This window comes from Salvelinus namaycush, unplaced genomic scaffold (genome assembly GCF_016432855.1).
Source record: "Salvelinus namaycush isolate Seneca unplaced genomic scaffold, SaNama_1.0 Scaffold63, whole genome shotgun sequence".
In the NCBI taxonomy this organism is placed as follows: Eukaryota; Metazoa; Chordata; class Actinopteri; order Salmoniformes; family Salmonidae; genus Salvelinus; species Salvelinus namaycush.
The window spans coordinates 275536-289490 of NW_024061342.1; the positions used below are offsets into that span (position 1 = coordinate 275536).

Sequence of the window (13955 nt, forward strand, 5' to 3'; positions counted from 1 at the left end):
GGTAGGCCTGCTGACAGGCTTACTGTACAAAGTCACTGGCGTAGGCCTGCTGACAGGCTTACTGTACAAAGTCACTGGGGTAGATCTGCTGACAGGCTTACTGTACAAAGTCACTGGGGTAGGCCTGCTGACAGGCTTACTGTACAAAGTCACTGGGGTAGATCTGCTGACAGGCTTACTGTACAAAGTCATTGGCGTAGGCCTGCTGACAGGCTTACTGTACAAAGTCACTGGGGTAGGCCTGCTGACAGGCTTACTGTACACAGTCACTGGCGTAGGCCTGCTGACAGGCTTACTGTACACAGTCACTGGGGTAGATCTGCTGACAGGCTTACTGTACAAAGTCACTGAGGTAGGCCTGCTGACAGGCTTACTGTACAAAGTCACTGGCGTAGGCCTGCTGACAGGCTTACTGTACAAAGTCACTGGCGTAGGCCTGCTGACAGGCTTACTGTACAAAGTCACTGGCGTAGGCCTGCTGACAGGCTTACTGTACAAAGTCACTGAGGTAGGCCTTCTGACAGGCTTACTGTACACAGTCACTGGGGTAGATCTGCTGACAGGCTTACTGTACAAAGTCACTGAGGTAGGCCTGCTGACAGGCTTACTGTACAAAGTCACTGGCGTAGGCCTGCTGACAGGCTTACTGTACAAAGTCACTGGCGTAGGCCTGCTGACAGGCTTACTGTACAAAGTCACTGGCGTAGGCCTGCTGACAGGCTTACTGTACAAAGTCACTGGCGTAGGCCTGCTGACAGGCTTACTGTACAAAGTCACTGGCGTAGGCCTGCTGACAGGCTTACTGTACACAGTGACTGGGGTAGATCTGCTGACAGGCTTACTGTACACAGTGAATGGGTTAGGCCTGCTGACAGGCTTACTGCTGACTGACTGACTGACTGACTGATTGACTGACTGACTGTCTTACTGACTGACTGACTGACTGACTTACTGACTGATTGACTGTCTCACTGACTGACTGACTGACTGTCTCACTGACTGACTGACTGACTGACTGTCTCACTGACTGACTGACTGACTGTCTCACTGACTGACTGACTGACTGATTGTCTGTCTGACTAACTGTCTCACTGACTGACTGACTGTCTCACTGACTGACTGTCTCACTGACTGACTGTCTCACTGACTGATTGTCTCACTGACTGTCTCACTGACTGACTGACTGATTGCCTGTATCACTGCCTGCCTGTCTGTCTGACTGCCTGTCTGAATGCCTGTCTCACTGACTGTCTCACTGACTGCCTGTCTGACTGACTGATTAACTGTCTGTCTGTCTGTCTGTCTGTCTGTCTGTCTGTCTGTCTGTCTGTCTGTCTGTCTGTCTGTCTGTCTGACTGACTGCAAGTATGACTGCCTGACTGCCTGACTGTCTGACTGTCTGGCTGACTGTCTGACTGCCTGTCTGACTGCCTGTCTCACTGTCTGTCTGACTGTCTGACTGCCTGCCTGTCTGGCTGACTGTCTGACTGTCTGACTGCCTGTCTGTCTGGCTGACTGTCTGACTGACTGTCTGCCTGCCTGCCTGTCTGGCTGACTGTCTTGTTGACTGACTGTCTGACTGCCTGTTGGTGATGAATGATTAGTGTGTATTAAACACTGTTCATTAAATGCAGGAAGGAAAGTCAGGTTTACAACATTGTTGCCATGGGAATGATTTGCAGAGCTGGAGGATGGGCAAACACACTCACACACACACACACACACACACACACACACACACACACACACACACACACACACACACACACACACACACACACACACACACACACACGCACACGCACACAAATATGAGTTGAAACACACACACAACTGCATGCCTGCATACACACACAAATGCTTGCACATACACACACACACAAACACACAGCCTGCGAAACAGAACAGGAAAGAAGATATGAAGTCTGATATGAAGGGTAGAGAAAGTTCTGATTTGTGCAGCCTACTGGACTACAATGACTGTGAGAAAACAAGACAAATCACAGTGTGGGGGGGGGTGCTTTTCTGCCTGCGTGTGTGTGTGTGTGTGTGTGTGTGTGTGTGTGTGTGTGTGTGTGTGTGTGTGTGTGTGTGTGTGTGTGTGTGTGTGTGTGTGTGTGTGTGTGTGTGTGTGTGTGTGTGTGTGTGTGTGTGTGCAGCAAAACAGACCAGAGACTGTTAGGGGGCAAAATATTGGGAGCGAGATAGAAGCAGGAAATAGCAGTGTCAGAGAGAGAGAGGAGGGAACAGCAGTGTCAGAGAGAGAGAGGAGGGAACAGCAGTGTCAGAGAGAGAGAGGAGGGAACAGCAGTGTCAGAGAGAGAGAGGAGGGAACAGCAGTGACAGAGAGAGAGAGAGGAGGGAACAGCAGTGTCAGAGAGAGAGAGGAGGGAACAGCAGTGACAGAGAGAGAGAGGAGGGAACAGCAGTGAGAGAGAGAGAGAGAGGAGGGAACAGCAGTGACAGAGAGAGAGAGGAGGGAACAGCAGTGAGAGAGAGAGAGAGAGAGGAGGGAACAGCAGTGTCAGAGAGAGAGAGAGGAGGGAACAGCAGTGACAGAGAGAGAGAGGAGGGAACAGCAGTGAGAGAGAGAGAGAGAGAGAGAGAGAGAGAGAGGAGGGAACAGCAGTGTCAGAGAGAGAGAGAGAGGAGGGAACAGCAGTGAGAGAGAGAGAGAGAGAGAGGAGGGAACAGCAGTGAGAGAGAGCGAGAGAGAGAGGAGGGAACAGCAGTGAGAGAGAGAGAGAGGAGGGAACAGCAGTGTCAGAGAGAGAGAGAGGAGGGAACAGCAGTGAGAGAGAGAGAGAGGAGGGAACAGCAGTGTCAGAGAGAGAGAGAGGAGGGAACAGCAGTGACAGAGAGAGAGGGGAGGGAACAGCAGTGAGAGAGAGAGAGAGGAGGGAACAGCAGTGTCAGAGAGAGAGAGGAGGGAACAGCAGTGAGAGAGAGAGAGAGGAGGGAACAGCAGTGAGAGAGAGAGAGAGAGAGAGAGAGAGGAGGGAACAGCAGTGAGAGAGAGAGGAGGGAACAGCAGTGACAGAGAGAGAGGGGAGGGAACAGCAGTGAGAGAGAGAGAGAGAGGAGGGAACAGCAGTGTCAGAGAGAGAGAGAGAGGAGGGAACAGCAGTGAGAGAGAGAGAGAGAGAGAGAGAGAGAGAGAGAGAGAGAGAGAGAGAGAGAGGAGGGAACAGCAGTGTCAGAGAGAGAGAGGAGGGAACAGCAGTGTCAGAGAGAGAGAGAGAGGAGGGAACAGCAGTGACAGAGAGAGAGAGGAGGGAACAGCAGTGACAGAGAGAGAGAGAGAGGAGGGAACAGCAGTGTCAGAGAGAGAGAGAGGAGGGAACAGCAGTGTCAGAGAGAGAGAGAGGAGGGAACAGCAGTGTCAGAGAGAGAGAGAGGAGGGAACAGCAGTGTCAGAGAGAGAGAGAGAGAGGAGGGAACAGCAGTGTCAGAGAGAGAGAGAGGAGGGAACAGCAGTGACAGAGAGAGAGAGGAGGGAACAGCAGTGAGAGAGAGAGAGAGGAGGGAACAGCAGTGAGAGAGAGAGGAGGGAACAGCAGTGACAGAGAGAGAGAGGAGGGAACAGCAGTGAGAGAGAGAGAGAGAGAGAGAGAGAGAGGAGGGAACAGCAGTGAGAGAGAGAGAGAGAGGAGGGAACAGCAGTGTCAGAGAGAGAGAGAGGAGGGAACAGCAGTGAGAGAGAGACAGAGAGAGAGGAGGGAACAGCAGTGACAGAGAGAGAGAGAGAGGAGGGAACAGCAGTGAGAGAGAGAGAGAGAGAGAGGAGGGAACAGCAGTGACAGAGAGAGAGAGGAGGGAACAGCAGTGAGAGAGAGAGGAGGGAACAGCAGTGACAGAGAGAGAGAGGAGGAAACAGCAGTGTCAGAAAGAGAGAGGAGGGAACAGCAGTGTCAGAGAGAGAGAGGAGGGAACAGCAGTGACAGAGAGAGAGAGGAGGGAACAGCAGTGTCAGAGAGAGAGAGAGGAGGGAACAGCAGTGACAGAGAGAGAGAGAGGAGGGAACAGCAGTGTCAGAGAGAGAGAGAGGAGGGAACAGCAGTGAGAGAGAGAGAGAGAGAGAGAGAGGAGGGAACAGCAGTGTCAGAGAGAGAGAGAGGAGGGAACAGCAGTGTCAGAGAGAGAGAGGAGGGAACAGCAGTGACGTTTAGACTCCCTTTGAAATGCTGCATGTTGGAGATTGACTGCATCACGGACTAATCTTAGATTACATTACATTATAATACATTCTTACATTAGAATGTGTCTGAATTTAGAAGGTGGTTTGCAGTTTGAGCAGTTGGTAATTGCAGACTGAGCTAATGGTATAGGTGTGTTACGCAAAATACATTAGCTCATCACACATACAAGTATCAAGATGCCTTATAAAAAAAACGGACAGTTTTAACATCCATAGCAAGCTGCAGGGTTTGTCCTTCTAAAAAAATAGATCTATATTGCAGCAGTTTCCAAACTAGGGGTCACTGATATGAAAATGGGCTCACGGGAGAATTTCAAAATTCCAGGAGAGGAAAATATATATATATTTATATACAGTATATACAGTGCCTTCGGGAAAGTATTCAGACCACTTGACTTTTTCCACATTTTGTTATGTTACAGCCTTATTCGACAATTGATTTTTTTTTAAATAACATCCTCAGCAATCTACACACAATACCCCATAATGACATCACAATACCCCATAATAACATCACAATACCCAATAATGACATCCCAATACCCCATAATGACATCACAATACCCCATAATAACATCACAATACCCAATAATGACATCACAATACCCCATAATGACATCACAATACCCCATAATGACATTACAATACCCCATAATGACATCCCAATACCCCATAATGACATTACAATACCCCATAATGACATTACAATACCCAATAATGACATTACAATACCCCATAATGACATTACAATACCCAATAATGACAACGTGAACACAGGTTTTTAGAAAATTTTGCAAATGTATAAAACATTTAAAACATCTTCTTCAGGCTAGGGTCTATTATTCTCAATTTTAACTGCCTCAAAGTTAACTGCCTGTTGCTCAGGCCCTGTACCATTGGAAAGAAAACACTCTGAGGTTTGTAGAAATGTTAAAATAATCTAGACTATAACACAATAGATATGGTAGGAGAAAATCCAAAGAAAAACCAACCGGAACTTTTTTTTTGAGAGCCCATGCTCTTTCAATGGAAAGTACAAGGAAAAAATGTAATCTAGCTCCCAGTATGCAATTCCTATGGCTTCCACTGGGTGTCAGTAGTCTTTGTTCAAGGTTTCAGGCTTGTTTCTTCCAAAACGAGGAATAATAATGAGTTTTGATACAGGGACACAGACTTGGAAATTCATGTATGCTCGCGACGAAGAGGACACGCACCTGCTAATATCGTTTTCCTACTGAACATACTTCTTTCCATATGAAATATTACAGTTTAATTACATTTCAGGGGATCTGAGGATTAAATAGAAACATATTTTTACTTGTTTTAACAAAGTTTAGAGGTAGCTTTTTAGATTCCTTTCTCTGCATGTTGAACGAGTGGATTACTCAAATCGATAACGCCATCTAAACTTACTTTTTGGGATATAATAAAGAAGGATTTTATCTAACAAAACGACACTACATGTTATAGCTGGGACCCTTTGGATGACAAATCAGAGGAAGATTTTCAAAAAGTAAGTGAATATTTAATCGCTATTTGTGATATTATTTAATCGCTATTTGTAAACCTGTGCCAGTGGAAAAATATTTTGATGTGGGGCGTCGTCCTCAAACAATCGCATGGCATGCTTTCATTGTAAAGCCTACTGTAAATCGGACAGTGCAGATGGATTAACAAGAATTTAAGCTTTTAACCGACATAAGACACCTAAATGTTTAATATCCATCATTTTTATGGTTAATTATTTGAAATGCGCGTCCTCCAGTTTCACCAGAACTTGTCCCGCTAGCGGGACGCCTTGTTGATTTAAAACAGAAATACCTTAATTACATAAGTATTCAGACCCTTTGCTTGGTTGACTTTCTGTGTAATGAAAATAAAATGTATCTCCTTGCCTATGTAACAGCCATATTTGGGAAACTAAAAGAACTTAACGCAAGCATTCAGGAGAAAAACAAAGAAATTATTCTACAACTGACACCATCTCACAGTCAGAGAGCCTAATATAGCTGACACCATCTCACAGTCAGAGAGACTAATATAGCTGACACCATCTCACAGTCAGAGAGCCTAATATAGCTGACACCATCTCACAGTCAGAGAGACTAATATAGCTGACACCATCTCACAGTCAGAGAGCCTAATACAGCTGACACCATCTCACAGTCAGATAGGCTAATATAGCTGACACCATCTCACAGTCAGAGAGCCTAATATAGCTGACACCATCGCACAGTCAGAGAGACTAATATAGCTGACACCATCTCACAGTCAGAGAGACTAATATAGCTGACACCATCTCACAGTCAGAGAAACTAATATAACTGACACCATCGCACAGTCAGAGAGACTAATATAGCTGACACCATCTCACAGTCAGAGAAACTAATATAGCTGACACCACCGCACAGTCAGAGAGCCTAATATAGCTGACACCATCGCACAGTCAGAGAGCCTAATATAGCTGACACCATCGCACAGTCAGAGAGACTAATATAGCTGACACCATCTCACAGTCAGAGAGCCTAATATAGCTGACACCATCTCACAGTCAGAGAGCCTAATATAACTGACACCATCGCACAGTCAGAGAGCCTAATATAGCTGACACCATCGCACAGTCAGAGAGACTAATATAGCTGACACCATCTCACAGCCAGAGAGCCTAATACAACTGACACCATCGCACAGTCATAATGACGAATATAACTGACACCATCTCACAGTCAGAGAGCCTAATATAGCTGACACCAACTCATAGTCAGAGAGCCGAATATAGCTGACACCAACTCACAGTCAGAGAGACTAATATAACTGACACCATCTCACAGTCAGATAGGCTAATATAGCTGACACCATCTCACAGTCAGATAGGCTAATATAACTGACACCATCTCACAGTCAGAGAGACTAATATAGCTGACACCATCGCACAGTCAGAGAGCCTAATATAGCTGACACCATCTCACATTCAGAGAGACTAATATAGCTGACACCATCTCACAGTCAGAGAGCCTAATATAGCTGACACAATCTTACAGCCAGAGAGCCTAATATAGCTGACACCATCGCACAGTCAGAGAGACTAATATAGCTGACACCGTCTCACAGTCAGAGAGCCTAATATACCTGACACCATCGCACCAGTCAGAGAGACTAATATAGCTGACACCGTCTCACAGTCAGAGAGCCTAATATACCTGACACCATCGCACCAGTCAGAGAGACTAATATAACTGACACCATTGCACAGTCAGAGAGACTAATATAGCTGACACCATCTCACAGTCAGAGTTGGACAGAGGGAAAGGAGGAGGAATTTCTTATTTGGGGGAAATTTGGGGTTATGACGTCAGATCTACTGAAAAATACATTTTTGGGAATACGTCCCAAATAGCACTATATTCTCTTTGTAGTGCACTACTTGACCAGGGCCTTTAAGGAATAGGGTGCCATTTGGCTACAGGCTGTGGTTAAAAGTAGTGCACTACATAGGGAATAGGGTGCCATTTGGCTATAGGTCCTAGTTAAAAGTAGTGCACTACATAGGGAATAGGGTGCCATTTGGGACACATTCTTGATGTACATTTTTCCCACATCACGTCTTGAGCTGAGGGTCAAAGGAGAATAAGGAGGACAGTGTGTTCGGTCAAATTAACTGCAATGTGAATTTGTGTGTTTTCAATGTGGTTTTGATTCCACCTGCTGGTTAATATCGGTAGTGGTTGAGCTGAAGCAAAGTCTTGTTCAAGGTTGAATGAATGGGTTGCGTTTATATAGCGAGTGTGCCCACTCTGGTATTGGCTCTAGCCAACAGCTCGCAGAAACAGTGAGGGTATAGCCTATGTCCCTCAAACTCAACTCTGGACCTCCAAGCCAGTGCCACTACTTGTTATCATTATTCCCCTCTAATCAGGGAAGTATTTAGACCTGGGACACCAGGTGTGTGTAATTAATTATCAGGTAGAACAGACAACCAGCAGGATTTCAGACCCCGTAGGGTCAGAGTTGAGTACCACTGGCCAACGTGATGAGATTATTATGGACAAAAGAGTGAGATTCTTTTTATTTGTCAAACGGCAACCAGGCATCGATCATCATGTCACCAGAATAAGACCCTCGATATTTATTGGGAAGGAGCATCAAAGTCCTTCCGCCATCCTGTGAAGTTCACCATCATTTATTTCATCTGTAGCCTAATAAACTGCGTGGTTTACCGCCGAGTCATAGTGGGAGGACCACACAACATGGCATCGCATGACTCCAAGTTTACTTCAATATGATGGTTATTATATAAATAGTTGCACATAAAAGAGTTTCCACTGACATTTCTCGCACAATTAATTTTACCGACACAAAAAGATCCCACCTTGTCTAGCGTGTTTTGCTACCCCGGCCAAACCCTCCCCTAACCCGGACGACGCTGGGACAATTGTGCGCCACCCTATGGGACTCCCAATCACGGCCGGTTGTGATACAGCCTGGAAATCAAACCAGGGTGTCTGTAGTGACACCTCTAGCACTGAGATGCAGTTCCTTAAACCGCTGTGCCACTCGGGAGCCCCATGCTAAGAAGCCAACCTTACTTACAGGGAGCCTCTTAGGATCCCTCGCCCTGAACACATCTTCCTCTACTACTCTCTTCACTTGCTCAGCATATGACACCTGTACTATTTTGATCCTGGCAACCTCAACCTTTCTTTCCCTCACAGGACACTTCTGATCTGGGTACCCCTACAGTAAACACACACAACTTCTTCCACCAATGCTACACATTCCTTTGTCTCATGCCCTCCTGCACACTTCTCACATCTAGGAATCTCCCTCCTTCCTACACACTGCTGCAACATGACCGTAAGTTTGGCACCTAAAACACTGCTATGGGTTCGGGACAAAAGCTCTACAAACACGAAAGCTCTACAATTATTTTCTGAAATGTCTCCTTCCAGTTATTGATAAACATGTACTTATTAAGAAACAGACTGTTAGATCTGCTGAGGCACCATAGATTGATGAGTAACTGAAAAATGGTGTGGTTGAAAGAGAGAGGAAGCAGAAGAAGTGGCTAATAAGTCTGGCTGCTCATCTGACTGGAAAACCGACCGCAAATTGAGAAATGACGTGACTAAACTGAACAAAAAGAAGAAGAAACTGTATTATGAAACTAAGATAAATGATATAAAATATGACGGGAAAAAAAGCTTTGGAGAACTTTTTATGAAATTATGGGCAGAAAGACTAATTCAACAACGTTATTTATTGAATCAGATGACTCATTCATCACCAGACCCTTTGATGTGGCCAATTATTTCAATAACTACTTCATTGGCAAAGTGGGCAAACTCAGACATGAAATGCTAACCGCCGAAGACGTAGATGTGGATTTAAGGCAGCCGCCCCCGCACCTCTCTGATTCAGAGGGTTTGGGTTAAATGCGGAAGACACGTTTCAGTTGAATAAATTTCCCTTTCCAACAACAAACTGTGAGCCATTCATTCATAAAATACCTAATTATGAAAGAAAAGCAATTTAATAAGGTTAGCATGGAACATTTTTTTTTAGTGTTGCTGGCCATCAATAATGAATAATAATAACCAAAGCTACTGAGGATAGTAACAGAATATGTTGCCGTTATCTTCAATCTGAGCTTGAAGAAAAACGTTTTCCCTCAGGCCTGGAGGGAAGCTAAAGTCATGATTCCTTTACTTTCGAATGGTAAAGCGGTATTTTCTGGTTCAAACAGTAGACCAATAAGTCTACTGCCGGCTCTTAGCAAACTCTTTGGAAATAATTGTGTTTGTCCAAATACAATGTTATTTCTCTATGAAGAAATGAACAACAGACTTTCAGCATGCCTATAAATGTACTGCACTGACACAAGGGACAGGGCAAAGGGGAAAGGGAAAGGGAAAGGGGGATACCTAGTCAGTTGTTCAACTGAATGTATTCAAACTGAAATGTGTCTTCTGCATTTAACCCAACCCTTCCGAATCAGAGAGAATCAGAGAGGTGCGGGGCGGCTGCCTTAAATCGACATCCACATCTTCGGCGCCCGAGGAACAGTGGGCAAATAACTGATGAAGGGCTGTAATAAATTGATAATAAGAAGATTATGGGAGCTGTACTTTTAGATTTCAGTGCAGCCTTTGATATTATTGACCGTAATCTGTTAGCGGGAAAAACATATCTGTTATGGCGCTTGACACCCTCTGCCATATCGTGGATATCTATCTTAGACCTCCCGAGTGGCGCACCGGTCTAAAGCACAACGAGGCATGGCTACAGCCATGGATTTTTCCCTCATCCATCTACACACAATTACCTCCATAATGAGGTTTTTAGACATTTGTGCAAATGCATTTTAAAAAAAAAAGAGAAATACTGTAATGCCCGGGGTGTAGTGGAGGAAGGAGTCAAACGCAGGAGACAGAGAGTTCAGAGTAGCGTTCTAATATAATCACACATAGGTGAACACGACGCCACTCTAAGTGTATGCTCCACCACATAAACGAGAACACTAATATCCAAAGAGACAACGTACACTAACCGTGACACACAAGCATGTACAACCTGTACACAAAACAATCCCGCACACCCAGCAGGGTAATAAAGCCCCACTAATCACCCTAACCACTAACAGGTGTAACCAATAAACAAATAAGGAGGGGGAGGAAAAGTCAGTAGCAGCTAGTAGGCCGGTGACGACGACCGCCGAGCGCCACCCGAACAGCGAACAGGAAGGGGAGCCACCTTCGGTAGGAGTCGTTACAAATACCTTATTTACATAAGTATTCAGACCCTTTGCTATGAGACCCGAAATTGAGCTCAAGTGCATCCTGTTTCCATTGATCATCCTTGAGATGTTTCTACAACTTGATTGGAGTCCACCTGTGGTAAATTCAATTGATTGGACATGATTTGGAATGGCAAACACCTGTCTATATAAGGTCACACAGTTGACAGTGCATGTCAGATCAATGTGTCACCAAAGTGTTTTAGGAAACACTGTACAGTCGTGGCCAAAAGTTTTGAGAATGACACAAATATTAATTTTCACAAAGTCTGCTGTCTCAGTTTGTATGATGGCAATTTGCATATACTCCAGAATGTTATGAAGAGTGATCAGATGAATTGCAATTAATTGCAAAGTCCCTCTTTGCCATGCAAATAAACTGAATCCCAAAAAAACATTTCCACTGCATTTCAGCCCTGCCACAAAAACTGACATCATGTCAGTGATTCTCTCGTTAACACAGGTGTGAGTGTTGACGAGGACAAGGCTGGAGATCACTCTGTCATGCTGATTGATTTTGAATAACAGACTGGAAGCTTCAAAAGGAGGGTGGTGCTTGGAATCATTGTCCTTCCTCTGTCAACCATGGTTACCTGCAAGGAAACACGTGCCATCATCATTGCTTTGCACATAAAGGGCTTCACAGGCAAGGATATAGCTGCCAGTAAGATTGCAACTAAATCAACCATTTATCGGAACATCAAGAACTTCAAGCAGAGCGGTTCAATTGTTGTGAAAAAAGCTTCAGGGCGCCCAAGAAAGTCCAGCAAGCGCCAAGACCGTCTCCTAAAGTTGATTCAGCTGCGGGATCGGGGCACCACCAGTGCAGAGCTTACTCAGGAATGGCTGCAGGCAGGTGTGAGTGCATCTGCACGCACAGTGAGGCAAAGACTTTTGGAGGATGGCCTGGTGTCAAGAAGGGCAGCAAAGAAGCCACTTCTCTCCAGGAAAAACATCAGGGACAGACTGATATTCTGCAAAAGGTATAGGGATTGGACTGCTGAGGACTGAGGTAAAGTCATTTTCTCTGATGAATTCCCTTTCCGATTGTTTGGGGCATCCGGAAAAAAGCTTGTCCGGAGAAGACAAGGTGAGCGCTACCATCAGTCCTGTGTCATGCCAACAGTAAAGCATCCTGAGACCATTCATGTGTGGGGTTGCTTCTCAGCCAAGGGAGTGGGCTCACTCACAATTTTGCCTAAGAACACAGCCATGAATAAAGAATTGGGACAAGGAAATCCCTGCGGCCAAACCCTCCCCTAACCCAGAAGACGCTGGGCCAATTGTGCACCGCCTCATGGGTCTCCCGGTTCCGGCTGGCTGTGACACAGCCTGGGATGGAACCCGGGGCTGTAGTGACGTCTCAAGTGCTGTGATGTAGTGCCTTAGGCCTTTGCACCACTCGGGAGGCCAGCTTTGACACCCTTTAATCAGCTTCTTGATATGACACACCTGTCAGGTGGATGGATTATCTTGACGAAGGAGAAATGCTCACTAACAAGGATGTAAACAAATGTGTGTACAAAATATGAGAGAAACAAGCTCTTTGTGGAACATTTCTGGGATCATTTTGTTTCAACTCATGAAACACTTTACATGTTGCGTTTTATATTTCATGTTTTGTGTATTGTTAGTTTATGTTATTTTATTTATTTTAATTAATGTAGTTCTGTATCTGTCTATTCGTATTATGTATTATGTCATGTTTTATGTTTTGTGTGGACCTTATGAAGAGTAGCTGCAACTTTGCCTGTAGCTAATGGGGATCCTAATAAAATACTCCACACTGATGCATTCTTCTTCTTGAGACACCACGTTAACACTCACTGTGTCAGCGGCGGGGCCCTGATTGCGTCCAAGAACGTCCTGATTGGTTGGAATAGGTAAGTGATTGACAAGGGCAAGTGATTGACAGACATGAAGGCCAATCAGATTGAGAGGGCCGGACTTTATTTTTTATATAATTCGGAAAGGTTGTTGTGAACCTATTACAGATATGGCAGTAGGCTAGTGAAACAACCCTATTGGACTAGAGACCCTCGAATGATCGGCTTTGAATTGTATAGTGAACGAGTGGGTGAATGACTGAGCTATAGGAACGAAATATACCGTTAGGAGCCTACTAATGATTTGATTGGATAGATGATGAGACGGGTGATCAGAAATAAGTAAATGTATTTTTATGAATAAGAGACTGAGCGAGGAGAGGATTGCACATCTGGAAATGTTGGTAAGTGCAGCTATTCCATTCATTCTGTATACACATCATCATTGTATAATTGCGTTATATTGTTGATAACAGTATAGCCTACTTTAATGTAATGTCATGTAGCCTGGGGATTTCTGTAAAGGTTGACACGACAACGGACTATTCGATTTTATAATGTCTGTCATTATAGAGACATTAATATTAAACAGTCATAAAGGTTTGCACTGTGTGTCATATAAAACTCGGGAAACATATGCGGAACGGAAGAGGAGTCCATGCCCACACAATGGCGCATCTCCGTATTCTTTATTATTTATTGATGAGAACATTTCAATGCTCTTTGTCTCTATTCTAATATAGTGTTAAAAATTAACATCGTGGTGAATTGCATCGATGCTCAACAGATTACAATAGGAACTCCATACAGAATGCTACAGGTATTCGTAGATATTTTGAGCAACATATTTAATGGTTTCGATGTTGTTAGAATAGGAACTCCACAGAATTACGGGACTTAGACTGGCTAACATTATTGCGCCTCTACAGGTATTCGTCATTCGATATTTTCAGCAAATGAATTGAACAACACATTTTGTTGTACAACGCTGTCTGGAGAACATCTCCCTTCCCTTTGGCAGAAGAGTCGCAGGTTAGCGTTTTTCGTCATGAATGTTGTTCTGGAGGCAGCTCTGCAGCGTGGTCACTAGCTGGCACAGCCACAGTAATCAAATCAGATTTTAAACCCAACCCTAATC

The 13955-nt window shown here is 44.8% G+C and overlaps 1 long non-coding RNA gene across 1 annotated transcript; it reads left to right on the top strand.

Moving 5' to 3' along the window:
* The first annotated feature begins 13194 nt into the window (after positions 1-13194).
* LOC120042186 lies at positions 13195-13837 on the top strand. The gene is made up of 3 exons (XR_005476046.1): positions 13195-13221; positions 13561-13637; positions 13747-13837. It is a non-coding gene; the product is annotated as an uncharacterized LOC120042186 (long non-coding RNA).
* The last annotated feature ends 118 nt before the right edge of the window (positions 13838-13955 follow it).